The following is a 15,466-nucleotide window of genomic DNA, read 5'->3' on the forward strand; positions in this document are numbered from 1 at the left end:
GTAAGAAGAGGAACAAATAATATTTTTTATAAATTAAACAAAAACCTTAATCAAAATATTGGTGTTGGTTGTGCAGTGCACATAATAAATAACGCCATTCAAACAGCTGCTGATTTGTTGCCCATAGATGTGGAAAATATTGTTATTAAAATATATTCTTATCTCTATATATACACTGTGTGCGTTGAAACACTTAAAGAATTTTGTGAAACTGTGGAAGTCGAATATCAGAAAATACTTGGATACAGTAAAACACACTGGTTAGCTCTTTTGCCAGCTGTCAAAAGAATTTTGAAAATATACGATCCTTTGAAGTCCTACTTTCTATCATAGGATAAATGTCCTAGAATTTTAGAAGAGTTTTCTGAAAAAGAATCTTCAAAAATTTGCCTACAGTTGGAACACAATCAAGCAGCTCTTTTTCAAAATGCTATAAAACTTACTGAGGGTGACAAAATTTCAGTAATCGAAGTAGCAAATGAAGTTAATAATTTAACATTTCAATATCAAGAGCAGTTAGAAAATAATTTTCTCCCATTAATTATCCATAATAGTATAAGCCAGCTAGAAGAACAAGGTGCAATAAATCGTGCAGATATAATGAATCACGTTAAAAAGTTCTATAGTAACTGGATAGATTACGTAGAAGACTGGATGGTACATTTCAGTGATATTGAACATTTTCATTGGGCTACATTAAAACAACAACTTAATTGGAATGATGTGCAAAAATCATTCGATTTCGATCATATTACTCAAAATTTCCCATATAGTAATATTTCAAAAAATGATCTTTTAAAATAGGTATCATTACTTTAAAAATAAATTGATAAGGAAAAGATTAAATATGGGCATCAGCAAAAATCACAAAAGAGAACAAATGGTTAGAAATATTTTATCAATTTGAAACAAACCATGTTCCATACAATAATGCACTAAAAATTGTGGAATATGCGGACGCTGTCGTTACCAGGAACTAATGCTGTGACTGAATGCGTTTTTTTCTACAGTAAATAAAGTGTGGACATCAGAAAAATCGCAATTAAGTGTTGAGACATTGAAACCATTTTATGTGTGAAATATAATTTAACGAATTCTTGTGAAAAATTTCATGACCTTTTAAACAACAGCAGCAATCTACTAAAAAATTCACTCAAATGAGAAATATGCCAAAGAATAAAATACTATACATAATGTTTAATGTATTATATTTGTAGATATATTACAAGACTATTTTGTGTTCCATGCAAATTATTGTTGCTCCATATAGACCAAATTTTTAATCAAGAACACCCGCTCCCCCCCCCCCACCGCCCCTGTCAATGATGTTCTGCTTTACCAATGTTAAAACCTGAACACCTTATAAAAAGAGTAATACAGAACCCACAGATTGTGGGGAAATAAATCTTTAGCAGTGAGGAGAGGGAGAGAGCAGGGGAAGAGAAGAAGAGGAGATGACAACTGGACAACTGTGGCATTTTCAGGAATTCCCCATATTGATGCTCACCTGAGGAGACTTGAGTCTCAGTGCTGCAGCACTGGGAGCAGAACCTGAAATCAGTGTCTGAGTTTGAGAGGCATTCAGGTGAAAACCAGGAGAGAGATGGTCAAGTGGAGCAGATGGCATCAGATGCTGTCAAGTGTGCGTGTCTGTGGCCCTAGCAGCTGGCTTGTCAATTGGGGAAATTCCACTTGGATAGCATGCCTTCCACCCACCACTTTTCTTTTTTTGTTTTCCACCATTTTTCTTTCAGTTCTTCTTTCTGTCTGGGCTTGTGTGTTGTTGCGATTCAAATGCAAATGTGTTTCAAATGCAAACAGAGCCATCCAAAGAGAACAGGTGTCAGCAGGGTTTCCAGCCTAAAAAGATTAAGAATGAATCCATTGCCACTCCAGGCCCTGAGCCTCACCTCTAGGCCCCTCCCTCCACGTCTCCCTCAATATCTCCAGGCCCCACCCCTTCTCATAGACACCACCCGACCCCCCTCCCCAAGTGATGCAATTTCCTGCAGAACTCACTTCTGAGTGAGAAGGATCCGAGTGAGCATCCCACGACTTCCTACGGGTGAGTGAGTTTTTGTTTCTGTGCTGATCCCAGGCGCGGAATCGCCCGCAGGCCTGGCGTCCCCAGCTGTGTCTGGGTTCCTGCGGACGTTATAGATCCCGCACCTGGTGTTCCATTGTTCCAGATCGCCACGACCCCCTGGGACATTTCCAGTTAAACCCTTTCTGAGCTGGCTACAGGCCTCTGCTTTCGGGCCCGGGAATATTCTGGCTGAATTTCTTGCTCAGAGATCCTCCTGCACCCTCACCTCACACTCCAGAAAGGCGTCATTGGGGGTGGGTTCTTGCCAGGGCCCGGTCCCTTCAGTGTCAGGTCGCGGGCATGAGAGCATGGGGACCTTAGAGTGGCCTTTACTGAAAGGAGAGGGCAGCCTTGCAGGCATCAGGTCACCCCCTTGGTGACTGAGGTCTGTATTAGAGTTTAACTTCTCAGCACCTTGTTTTGCAAAAGGGTGACAATAGAGTGACAACCCCAAATAGCAGTGACAGCCCCAAATCTCGGCACAGATTAAGTCCTCACATAGATTGCAGTCCCCTCAAAGAGTAAGCCTCCATTGAATGGTTTCTGCCGAGGAACAAAGGTAGTAGGTAATTGCCCTCAGGCTTTGGAGTGTGGATTACCTTCACCTCTATACAGGCAGCCCAGGGAGAAGCAGTCTTTCTTGGAGGTTTGTCTGCCTGTGTGTGCCCTTGATGGAGGTCACCAAACTGTAGAAAGTACTTGGAGTCTCCTAAACAGCAGTCATGTGCTACAGTCTTGCCCTGACTGCATTAGTCAGGAGGCCCTGGACCCATTTGTAAACCCTCAATCTAAGGATGGAATGTCTGTCATTGTGATGCATTCATTGGCCACCAGCCATGCTTTTGTGAGTTTCCTTTGCCCTGCCCCTCCCCCAATCCCTCTTTAGCTCCCATCTCAATTGTGAATCTGGGAAGCCATTTCCTCCTCCTTTTGGTGGCTTCCCTTATTCAGATGATCTGTTTGTGTCTTTGTGCTATATTTGTCTCATAAGATTTAATAAATGTTCTCTTTAAACTGTATTTAAAATGGGGTCTCCTTTTTACTCTGTAACAGGTCTTGCTGCATGATCCTTCTTAACCATTTCTGCTTTTGGAAACTAGCTTCTGCTCCGTTTTAGACAGTAAAAGGAACTCCAATCTCAAATATAATTTAAGAAGAACATTTATTAAGTTTTAAAAGAGACAAAGAGACTACAAAGACACAGACCTGTCACTGGATGAAGGAGATCGTTAGCACAGTTTAGGGAAACATTCAAGTCGAGAATCTAATTAAGTAAGATTGCAGTGTTGTACATGAGCTGGACCAGAACAACTGAGATGTGAGATTGAAAGAAATAGAAAAGTTTATAAACAAAAAAGAAGAAGAATCAGCGCAAGGACCAGCAGCCTGAAAGGGAAAAAAAAAAAAAGCTTGGCTGGATGGTTCCCTCCTGCTTACAGACTTGGGTTTTTATAAGGTTTCATTAATCTGCTGAGCTGTACAGAAGCAGAACTTGCTGTTAAGCAGCGCAGCTGATCAAGCTGGTACAGAAGCAGACTTTGCAGTTGCACAATTTCTTGGTCCAGGATAGTTTTTTGCTGATTTTAAGAACAAGGGGCTATTTTTTTTTTTTTTTAGAATGCTGTAAGGCCTGTGGTTGCATTTTAGGACTGGGGCAGAATGTTTGCTTAGTATAAATGGCTTTACTTACGCTAACTATTACAGCAGCAGAGGAAACTGTCGCAAGTTTATGATTGGTGGAACTTCAGTACAGTATTGTTATAAATGGGACTACAAAAGCAGGGACAGGACCATAACTGAGCCACCTTCGTTGCCAGATAGAGGATTTTACAAGATTGCTCCAGGGCCATCTGACCCAGGCAGTCAGGGCTCAACTGATAAGCCATGGCTCCTGACTCTAGGACCCCCTGGACTGGCTGGAGATTGGTGAAAGGTATCAACTTTCCAAGTTCCTCTGCTCCTGGGAAAATTTAATCTATATGCTTGCTTAAGGATCAGAAAGAATTCAGTGGAGGCTTAAGCTGCACAGCCATCTATATCCCTTTCCTCACTGGAGTGCTAAGACTTTACTCTCTACTACAGCTCCTGAGATTGGTCTCTGTGATGCTATACCTTTCCACTTGGAGTGTGAAGAGCCCCACGTGGGGATGTTTCCCCTAATAAACCTCCACTCAGAGATTAGTTGTGTGAATGGCTCATCTCTATCAATGCTTTCCACCACCCCCTTTATCATCCCTTTTGACTCTTAGAGCAATGCTGGCCCAGATTTAGTGTCCACTCATTTTATCAACAGGGAATTTTGCTTTCCTTTTACATCTTTTGATTTGCAGAATCCAGAAATTATTTATTTTAGGTCCTTTTTTGTATTAATCTGGAGAAATAATAGGCTTCAGTGTCTTGGTTTTGAAAATCCACAGGGTAGTACTTCTCTGTCCTATAGGGTCACTATGAGTCAGAATTGGTATATTTTCATAGTATATGCTCTCAAGGTCAGCACTTTTTTGTTAATTTGCTAAATTTAGCTTCTATATTTTCCAACTTATGCTTAATTGAGTTGGTCCTCAATTCCCCCAACCCCTTCTCCTCACAAGACTGAGTTTGAAATCATCAGTGGTGGGCCATACATCCACATCCTAACAGCTGCATACTTTGACTGAAGGACATTAAGTCTCATTTGCTAACTTGCTGACACTCTCCTCTCTATTTTTTTATTGCTTAAGCTTGCTATTTCTGCATTGGTCCCCAGACCCACCAGATTCAAAATTTTGGTGGGCTGCTGCCCATGCCCATATTGGATACCAGCAGGAAGTTCCCTAGCTGGTCCATCCCCCTAGTCAGTGTGTACAGCTGTGATTGGAGCCGAAAGTGTTCCCACCCACTCAGGGTGTGTTGCTTTATAAACCAGAATCCGAGTGGTGCTTGGGGCCCAGATGTATTGAGAGCTAGCTGTTGCCTGTTTCTTGGCAGCTGCCTCCAGTAAAGCTTTTCATTTGATGCTTTTCGATGTGGCCCTCATTGGTCTCGAGGCCCGGATATAACAGTTTCTTGGAACCAAATTCAAAGTAGGTAAATACTTTTTATCCTTTTGATTGGTTTCATATGTTAACTGTTTCACCTTCAATTTGTTTGAATTTACTGTGCAAGAACTGTGTCCTACTAATAGCTCCTCATTTTAAAAAATTGTGTCATAACTATTCCTAATAGAAGGCAAGATCCAGACATATAGCTCATATACAGTAGATATGATCGTATTTAAAATAAGCTACCATTTTCTCTGTGCCCCACTGCATGGTAATGCTTGAATGTTGTAGCCTTTTAGCCAAGTGGTCTTGATAAGAAGCTTATTTTATTCACTGTGACCAGATTGCCATCTCATGGGCCAAAACTGCTTTCATTTCATGTAGCTGCTAATCATTTAACCACTGGATCAGTAGGACTTCTTCACTGACTAATTTAGATATGCCAAGTTCTCACCAGGCTTACATGTTTCTTATTATAGACATGGTGATTCTTAATGAGTATTGTTTTAGTTATTTAATTATATTTTCAACATAATGCCAATGTGCATACATAGACTTGAATATGCTATCATGTTTAATTTTCCCTTTGGTTTGGTACCTTGGAGCTAATTCCATCTTGTGGAAAATTCATGTGTTATAAAGCAGAAAAGTTCCATAGTGTTTCCAGAGTGTCACATTTGTGGAAGCAGATCTCCAGTCCTGTCTTCTTCCACAGTAATGCAGACTGTTTAACCCATCAATCCTCAGTTGAACAGTGCAGTGCAAGCTGTTTGTAGAACCCTTCATTGTTTCTGAGCCCCAAAACTAACTCACTGCCACAAAATCAATTCTGACTCACAGTGTTCCACTATAGGTGTCTGAGATTCAAAATCTATACCGGAGTAGACAGTCTCGTTTCCTCTTACAGAGCTGCTGGTTGCCTTGAAGTGCCAGCTTGAAGGTAGTGAATGAAGCCAGAATTCTCTATCTCTCGAAATGAAGCAAACCAAGCAGATGCCATCAAATCCACACCAACTCCTGGAGGCTCCATGTGTGTCATTGCACAGGGATGTTGCAGAAGGGGTTTCAGTGACAGGTTTCTCAAAGTGCATCACCCAGTCTTTCTTCCCTGGAGACTGAGTAGAAACAAACGTCCAATCTTTCCATGAACACCTATCCATGTTAACCATTTGTAATGCTCAGGGACATAAAAAACTAAACAAGGCACACATGCTTGCTTGTACACACACTTTGAAAAGACAGTACTGTGGTTGCTTTTTCTTTCTTTTTAAAATAATTTTATTGAGGGCTTGTACAGCTCTTACCACAATTCATACATACATTCATTGTGTCAAGAACATTTGTACATATGATGACATTATTGTTTTCAAAACATTTTTTTCTACTTGAGGCCTTGGTATCAGCTCTTCATTTTTTACCCTCCTCCCCTCATGAACCATTGATGATTTGTACATTGTCATTATTTTTTCATGTGTTACACTTACCAGTGTCTCCCTTCACCCACTTTAGTGTTGTCTGTCCCCCTGGGAGGAGGTTACATGTAAATCGTTGTGATCAGTTCCAAGGCTGAGTTTTTTAACTATAACATGAGAAACTACACACTTGAATCTGTCAAGTTTCAAGACTCAGAAAAATAAAGTCCTTCTGTTAATTTCCAGCTCTCACAAGTTTCTATGTGATTTGTACAGATATACTGTAACCTAACTGGACTCTACAGTAACTTGAGAATGAAATTAATATCAACTTTAATAGATCTTGAAGTGAGATGCTATATGTAAAATGCTTAATACTCTGAGTTTTCATGGAAGATCAAAAGGCATCCCAAAGATTTTTAAGATGTACAATATTTGAGGAATTATCAAAGATTTATTACATTATTCTGTTTAGCATAAAATATTAGGAACAGATATGCAGTGAATTCAAAAAGTTCATGGATAAATTCCATAACCTTTACCATGGAAGGGTCATGACCTTTTTGAAGGCCTTTTGTGCATTCGTGGCATAAAGGATTGGCTACCAGTAAGCTCCTTGTATTTTTCACTCAGGTTGCGGGCTGTGTAGAAACTATCATATTAAATGGAAAAATTAAGGATGTATCTGAGGTTGGGCTGAGCATGAAGGCTGGAAATCAACTCACTGTCGTCTAGTTGATTCCTACTCAGCAGCTGTTGAGAGCTAGGGTGAAAATTGCCCGTGTGTGTCCAAGGCTAGCGCTCTTCGTGGAGGTAGAACATCTCCTCTTCCTGCAACAGGGATGCACAAGTGAGCAGACATGTGAATCTCCTGTGTAACATGCCTGCATGTTTGTGTCATCTGGGCATGCAACAGCGTTCTTTGGGACTGATAAAGGCACAACACATTTGCCACTTTGCTCTGAGCCTCAACCCAAAGGTGCTCAGTTCCAGCTCCATAGATTAGCAAACCCAGCTTTAAGTGCCCAGAGACACCCACTCCACCAGTGGATTCCAGCTTATAGTGACCCTGAAGGACAAGGTAGAATTACTGACCTTGCAGTTAGCAGCTCACCACAGTTTCCATCAGGGATAATCTAGTGAATAAAAATGTAAATTCCAAGATGAGTTAATCAAAATTTAGCTATAAAAACCCTCTGAAATAAAGTTTTATGAAAATTGGGAGTTTTCAGGTGTTATATTATTTCTTTTATATTATACTATTTTTAGCACTTTTATTGTCAACTATGATAAACAAGAGGTCCATAAACTATCCATTCTTCATTTATAGGAAATGAAATCCCTGCTAATACATAGAAACCATTAGGGTTTTTTTGTCCTTCCAGTGTTCTACTGTGATCACATTTCTTACCTGCTTGGAGATTATGATTATACGCCTTTGAGAAGTTTTTATTGCAGTACATTATTATTATTATTGCTCTTATAATATGTTTCAATCTGTGTTAGTGCTGGTGGACTAGAGAAACAAATTCATAGACACTCATGTGTATAAGAAAGGTTTATATACAAAAGCAATTGAATATTGAGAAAACAGTCCCAGCCCCAGTCCAGATCAAGTCCATATGTCTGACATTAGTCCATATTGCCCAATTCCAATTTATAAAGTCTTCTTCAGACTCACAAAACACATGGAATGACACCGAATGCAGAAAGATCATAGGCCAATGGGTAGGAAGTCTTGTCGATCCCGTGGCACTGTAAGCATCTCAGTGCTGACAAGGGGTCTCCACGTGATTCTCCAGCTCAGGGCACTAGCTTAGTTCCATGAGTCTTCTCAGCTGCAATGTCTCCCAGGGAGTGAGCAGTGAGAGAGTGTTTCCACCTTAAAGGAGGAATACCAGGGCTCCCAGAACCAGGAGAAGGCCATGCCCACACAGAGGCCTCATTGTCCTGATTGATGGGCTAGACTCCACCCCTTCACCATTAATCTTCTCAAATTGATAACAGATTCTATAACTACCACACATTCAGAGGTTTTTGTTTGCTTGTTTGTTTTTACCATTTGACTATTTTGGTTTTTCAGTCATAATTTAGACAGCAGTGTGTTTTGTCACTCAACATTTTCTACACAAATTGTTCAGTGACATTGGCTACATTCTTCATCATTTGTAAAACATTCTCAGCATTTCTGTTCTTATTGTTCTCTTTTAGTTAATCTAGTTTCCCTGCTCCCTTTCATCCTCACCTCTACTTAAAAATAATTGTCCTTTGGTCTCATAGAATTAACTTTTTTAGTGGAGGAAAGTACTCACAGGCACTCTTAAAGTACTCTTATGAGCCAATCCATTATTTAGCTAAAAGGTGACTGCAGAGGCTAGTTTGGGTTCAAGGTTTAAAGAGTGTCTTAAATGATTTTTTAAAAAAGTGTCTCAACTCATTGTTTGTTGGTTTGTTTACTTGTTTTTCTTTTTCAGGAATTTGATATACTATTGGACATTTTACTCCCATTCTGTCCAGAACTTAATTAGAATGATCTGTCATGGTAACCTGCACAATCCCATCTAGTTCTGGTTTCAGGGTAGATAAAACCAGACTCGATAATGTAGACTAGATTCTTCATTGAATCTTTGACTTCTATCTTTCACTTTAATGCCAGTTGAGTAAAGACCAATAATTTATCTCAGATGGCCACTCACAGCTGATAAGATCCCAGACATGACTCTCCAAAGTAGAATGTAGAATATTACACTTTTGGATGATTGACATATATATATACATATATATATATAAATATATTTTTCAGAAAGCCAGTCTTTGAATTTCAAAAAAGCTGTGCCACACATTTCTACCGGGTGCCGATGGTCACCTGCCATACTCGCACGAGGTTATCTGTGTAACCTGCAAACAGAGTCTGGCCATCAGCAGACCAGGTCAGAGAGGTGCACTGGGGTGGTTCGGCCTTGCTGCTGGTGCTGATCACTTCTTGCTTCAGCTCATCAACAATGATCTTGCCCTCCAAGTCCCAGATCTTGATGCTGGGGTCAGTGGCAGCACAGAGCCAGTAGCGGTTGGGACTGAAGCACAGGGCATTGATAATGTCTCCTCCATCGAGGGTATAAAGGTGCTTGCCTTCATTGAGATCCCACAGCATGGCCTGGCCATCCTTGCCTCCAGAAGCACAGAGGGATCCATCCGGAGAGACTGTCACAGTGTTCAGGTAGCCTGTGTGGCCGATGAGGTTCGTTTTCAGTTTGCAATTAGCCAAGTTCCACACCTTGACCAACTTGTCCCAGCCACAGGAGACGATGATGGGGTTGCTGCTGTTGGGCGAAAAGCGCACACGGGACACCCATTCAGAGTGGCTCTCGTCCTATACGGTGCACTTGCAAACGCCCAGAGTATTCCACAGCTTGATGGTCTTATCTCGGGAGCCTGAGACAATCTGCCGGTTGTCAGAGGAGAGGGCCGCACTCAGCACGTCCTTGGTATGGCCAACATGGCAGCGTGTGGTGGTGCCCGTTGTAAGATCCCAGAGACGTAGTGTTCCATCCCAGGAGCCTGAGAGCGCAAACTGGCCATCAGAAGAGATGACCACGCAGAGCACGTTGGGGAATGCCATAGTTGCTCTCATCCCTCGTGAGCTTCTACATGATGATGGTCTTATCTCGCGAAGCAGACAGAATCATGGCGGGGAACTGTGGCGTGGTAGCGATCTGCATTACCCAGCCGTTGTGGCCCTTGAGGGTGCCACGAAGGGTCATTTGCTCAGTCAGGGTGGCAGCGGGTGCGGGGGTCGCAGCAGTGACATGGATGGCACCGGATAGCTCCGACACCAGCTCCTGCTGCTGTTCAGCGTGGAAAAAAAAGCTTGGATGATATTAAGACAAGTAACCTAGCTATCCCGTGAGACTATTTTATGTCCAAGAAATATTCATAACTGTGACACCCATGTCTTAATCCATAAACTGTGCAGTTTAGTTTTGCCTCTTTTGAGCTTTCTGTATATTCCATGATAAACTGTGTCTGGGTTCTCATTGATTTATTTTCTTCAGAATGCTTTTGAGTTTTTCACATGTTGGTTGTTTTGTCTTTGGTCTATCAGTGTTGACTCATACACAAGTTTCCAATGTGTGATTGGCCCAGGCTATACCTACCTATTGTAGCACTTTAAGGATTCAAGTGGTTCAAATGTAATTTTACTCTTGTGAATGTTACTGCCCTTATTCTCGTCATTCCCTTTCTGAACTTCTGTTGCTCTCTGGAAAGCACTTTCTGGTGAGAGGAAATTGTTGAGTTGAACATCATATCCAAGTTAAAATTTAATAAAAGAGCCGAAGTATTTAATATATTTTCCTGCCCAAAATGTGCATGTATAGTTATTCCATTTGCTTATCTGATGAAGTACTTTGAGGGCTTGTGATCCACGTGTACAGTGATTTCTTAGTTTGATTTTGTACTTCAAATCTCTTAAAACTACTACCGAGAAGACTTCTCATATTTTTGCACACTTAGTTTATTTTTCTCTGACAACTTACAGCAGATTTATAAACTTTGTAAAATTGCCTCAGGATATTTGTATCTTCTTTTTTATTTTTAAATTGTCTTATTTGGGGCTTGTACGACTCTTATCACAATCATATACATGCATCCATTGCATATCTTACTCTTTTTTGTTGCCTTCTGGTAAATTGTTTTGAATGTTAATACAGATGAATTTTTCAGTCTATCCTCTTATGTTTTCATCTTAGTTTTTCTCTGTCCTGCTGTCATTATTTTTTAAATTCCAAAATAGTATAGTTTTACATGATCATAATTATGTTAATCTATTTGGAGTTTATATTTGCATAGGAATAGACTCTCCAAATTAGATAATAATTTGATAAATATCAGTCATTTTGCCTACCACTTAATTCCATATGGTGACTGTATGTGGTTCCAGAGTAAAACTATACGCTGTAAGGTATAGTTGGAGTTGGTTGCCATATCTTTCTTCTAAGGTACTTCTGTGTTGTCTTCATCCTCCAATCTTTTGTTTGGTAACTGAGCACTCAGCTGTTGGTGAGTTGGTACTACTCAGGAACTTCCATTTAGGGACCCACACCTTAAAGTGTGAGTACTTGCTGTCAGAGCCTGATGTGTCATGAATTAGCTTCCCTTACAAATTGGTAGGCCTTTTCTAGGGCTGCTTATCTTTCTCTGTTGGCCTTTCATGTGTTCCTGTATTGATACTTGATTGGGTAATGTGTATAATATATGAACAAAGGAGCCCTTTTGTCCAGTGGGTTACACATTGAGCTGCAAATGTGCAGGAGAAGATGAGTCTGCCTGCTCCAGTAAAGATACACTGGCTTGGGACTCCTACAGGAAGCTCTACTCTGATAGCTATGCCGTGAGTTGTACTAGACGTGATGGCAGGGAGTTATGTGTGGACCAATCCAGGCCTTATTCTTTACCATTTATTGTTATTTAGGCTAAATGCAATTAAATCCACATTTTTGTGGACTCTTGTGAAGTGCAAGAAATTTTTGTGTGTGACAGTTTTGGAAACTAATCAGTTTGTGGAGGACAGTTGCTTTGGAACATGCTACCTTTTTATTGACTTCAGTCTTTTTGTATTCATTTCTTCATTGAAGTCTCAATCATACCTTTCTGACACCATTCATCCTTATTAATATTTATCTGATCATCCTGAGATTTGACTATCCTTAAAACATGAAATATACTCTTTCCTGATCCCCTGTGGTCAGATATTGTCCCCTCCTGGAACAAACTCTTTTTGGCTATTCCCTTAGTTAATTCCATCACTGTTTTCAATGAATTCAATTAATTAGACGACTAATGGCACAAGATGAAAACCACCACTAGACAAAAGGATCCTATAGGCAGATACACAGCATGATAACACAGTAGAAATCAGGTGAGAGAATACCTATGTGTGCCTCCCCTCATTTTTAGGACAGTTGTTTATTCTGGGTGCTAAGTAGACCAATTAACTAGAGTAATTGAAAAGAAAGCCTTTCTTGTTGTTAGCTGCCATCTAGTTTCCTCCAATTCATAGCAATACTATGCACCCATGGTGATGTAGTGTGTTATGCATTTGGTTGCTAACCACAGGTTCAGAAATCCAAACCCCTAACTGCTCTGCAGTAGAAAGATGAGGCTTCCTACTCCCTTAAGGAGCTGCTGTTTCAGAAACAAACAGGGGCTGTTCTACAGTGTATATGGGATGCTATATGCCAGAATTGGCTCAGTGACTGATTATTTTTTTTTAATGTACAACAGAACAAAACCATGCACTGTGATCTCAGTACTCTGAATTCAATATGGTCAGCATTTTCCTTTGGGACTGGAATGGTGGCTTTGGGCTCTTCACATATTGATTATAAACTTGAAAGTCCTCATTTGCATTTCTTGTAACTATTCCCTTTTTGGTTTACTTTGTTGCTAGTGCTTCTTCATGATCCATTTATTTTTCCAGTGTGGGAATTTTCATGTAAACTAATTGCTAATGAGCTTTTCATTTGGTGAGTGACAATGGAGCTTTATTTTGCCCTTATGTTGAGAATGGAAGTCTGAGCAACTGAAACCTAAATGTGTTTTTGTTGTTGTTGTTTACTATAATCTTTCTTTTAAACATTTTATTAGGGGCTCATACAACTCTTATCACAATCCATACATATACATACAGCAACTGTATAAAGCACATCTGTACATTCTTTGCCCTAATCATTTTTGAAGCATTTGCTCTCCACTTAAGCCCTTTGCATCAGGTTCTCTTTTTTTAAATGTGCATTTTTAAACTCATCACAGAACCCTTCTATGTTGTTAGAATTTTTTTTAATCAAGCCAGGGTTCATGGGCTAGTGTGTCTTAAAGTGAATGATCGTTGTGTTAATCCGTACACAAGCTCCCTAATATAAATATGCATGTGTTACTGCTTAAGCTCCATCTCTGTTGCATTTCTCATACAATTGATAACCATTTAACATTGTGGTTTTGTTCTTGTTCATTGCTGTGGTGTCATTTTCAACTCATAGTCACCTCATGTGTCCAGGGTAGAACTCCATTGGTTCTGGAATGGTGTGCCCTCTCAGAACAGATTGGTCTTGTTTTGTTTTGATGTGTTCAATGCTGTGTCTGTTTTGCCTGGGTGTTAATATTACCTCAATCAACCTAATAATGCAAGAGCCAGATAAATGGGCCTGAGGTAAGCAGTATTATCTGAGATTCATGGATTTTCCAGGGAAATGAGTTCTAGTTGTCTGAATTGAATAGGCTGTTTTCTTTGTTTCCTCTTTGTACTACACAGAAGACCTCTAGATCATCTCTGTAATTGTAATTTATGACTGACAGAATAACCAACTATAGGCATATGAACAGAAATGTAGTTGCCAGGAATTTAATTGTAGACACATGGGCCTGCATGCTGACCCAGTTCAACAAGTTACCATTTGAGCAATACTGAAATTGTGATTAATGTTGGTGACTTTCTTCACCTGTTTCAATTGGAAGCAACATCTGCTTAAAAGAGACAAGAGGACTAAAAGCTAGTGTGGCAAAATCTTTTTTGGAAATTGCTTCAAATTTGTAGAGGCTGAATAAGTGCAATGTTTTATCATGAACTGTTGTGTGGAAGAGACCCTATTGATTCATTGGTTTAATTGATTGGTTGCTGACCATACCCTCTGTGGTTCAAGCATACCAGCCACATCAAAGGAGGATGATGAGGCTGTTTGCACCCATGCAGATCTTCATTCTTGGAAACACTAATGAGCAGTTTCACTCATTGTTACATGGTCAAAATGAGTTAGAATTGACAGCACTATATTTGGGATTTTTTTTCATCGTAAAGGAATGGAATTTAGACTTGTGGAGACTTTAAAATATGTCACCTGATGCATTGCTGTGTACGAAATTCTTGAAAGACTTATTGGATCTATATCTACATTACACTGTCACAGCAGAATTGTAGAGTGACCATGGCAGCTCGTGTCACTGTATGATATATTCAGTTGGCTATGCTGTGAACTGTTAGCATCAGAGTACAGCCTTTTCTATGTTGTTGTTAGGTGTCATCATGTCCATTCTAGCTCATAAAACCTTTTATATAACAGAAGGAACACTGCCCTATCCTGCACCATCCTCACAAATGTTCCCATGTGTGAACCCATTGTTACAGCCCCTGTGCGAATCCATTTTGTCAAAGGCCTTTCTCTTCTTCGCCTCTCTCTCCCTTACTAAGCATGATATCCTTCTCCAGGGACCTTTCTGTCCTGAAAAAATGTGGGAACAAATGTATGACAAGTCATAGAGTTCAGTCCCACAACTGAGAGTCCCACATCATGTTCAACTAATTGCCTTCCATGTCTGCAAATGTGAAAAAATCTTGGAGTGGACCATCTCAAAGCCTGGTGTATAAGTCCTAGGATCCTTGCACAGTTTAACAGTACTATGCATTTAAGTTCAGTCAACTTATAAGAAAACTGGAATCTAACTACAGTTTCTCAATCAGAAAACAGAAGGGCATGCTATTGTGATACTTTCATTCCCTGCTTTTTTTTTTCAGTATGTAACCTTAGTGTGTATTCATGTGAGTATCCAGGTACTTTTTGAAGGGAGCGGTCTATAATAATTGCATTACAGTAGCTTTGTGTCTCAGAGTGGAAAACTTTTGATGATATCTGTATTCTATTGTTACCTATCTTTCACTTTGCTGTTTCTCTTTTCAATACCATGGCCTGTCTCCATGAAGCTACAAAATACTCAAGAGTGCAACCATACAGTGACTGAAATGTAGGTGTGTAACAGAAACACTACAGAAATTTTCATAATTCCCTCAATTAATCATCTCTTTCATGAGGTAATGTGTCAGCTTTTAGTCACCTAGAATTCTTCAAGAGGATATCATAAATCCAGGGCCTTGAGTTGCTACTTTGTTAGTTCATACC

The 15,466-nt window shown here is 40.0% G+C and overlaps 1 pseudogene; it reads right to left on the minus strand.

The window, feature by feature from the left end:
- Window positions 1-9,331: 9,331 nt before the first annotated feature.
- Window positions 9,332-15,466, minus strand: part of LOC142427635 (small ribosomal subunit protein RACK1-like) — a 30,278-nt pseudogene continuing 24,143 nt past the window's right edge.

Source organism: Tenrec ecaudatus, chromosome 15 (assembly GCF_050624435.1).
Source record: "Tenrec ecaudatus isolate mTenEca1 chromosome 15, mTenEca1.hap1, whole genome shotgun sequence".
NCBI classification, from domain to species: domain Eukaryota; kingdom Metazoa; phylum Chordata; class Mammalia; order Afrosoricida; family Tenrecidae; genus Tenrec; species Tenrec ecaudatus.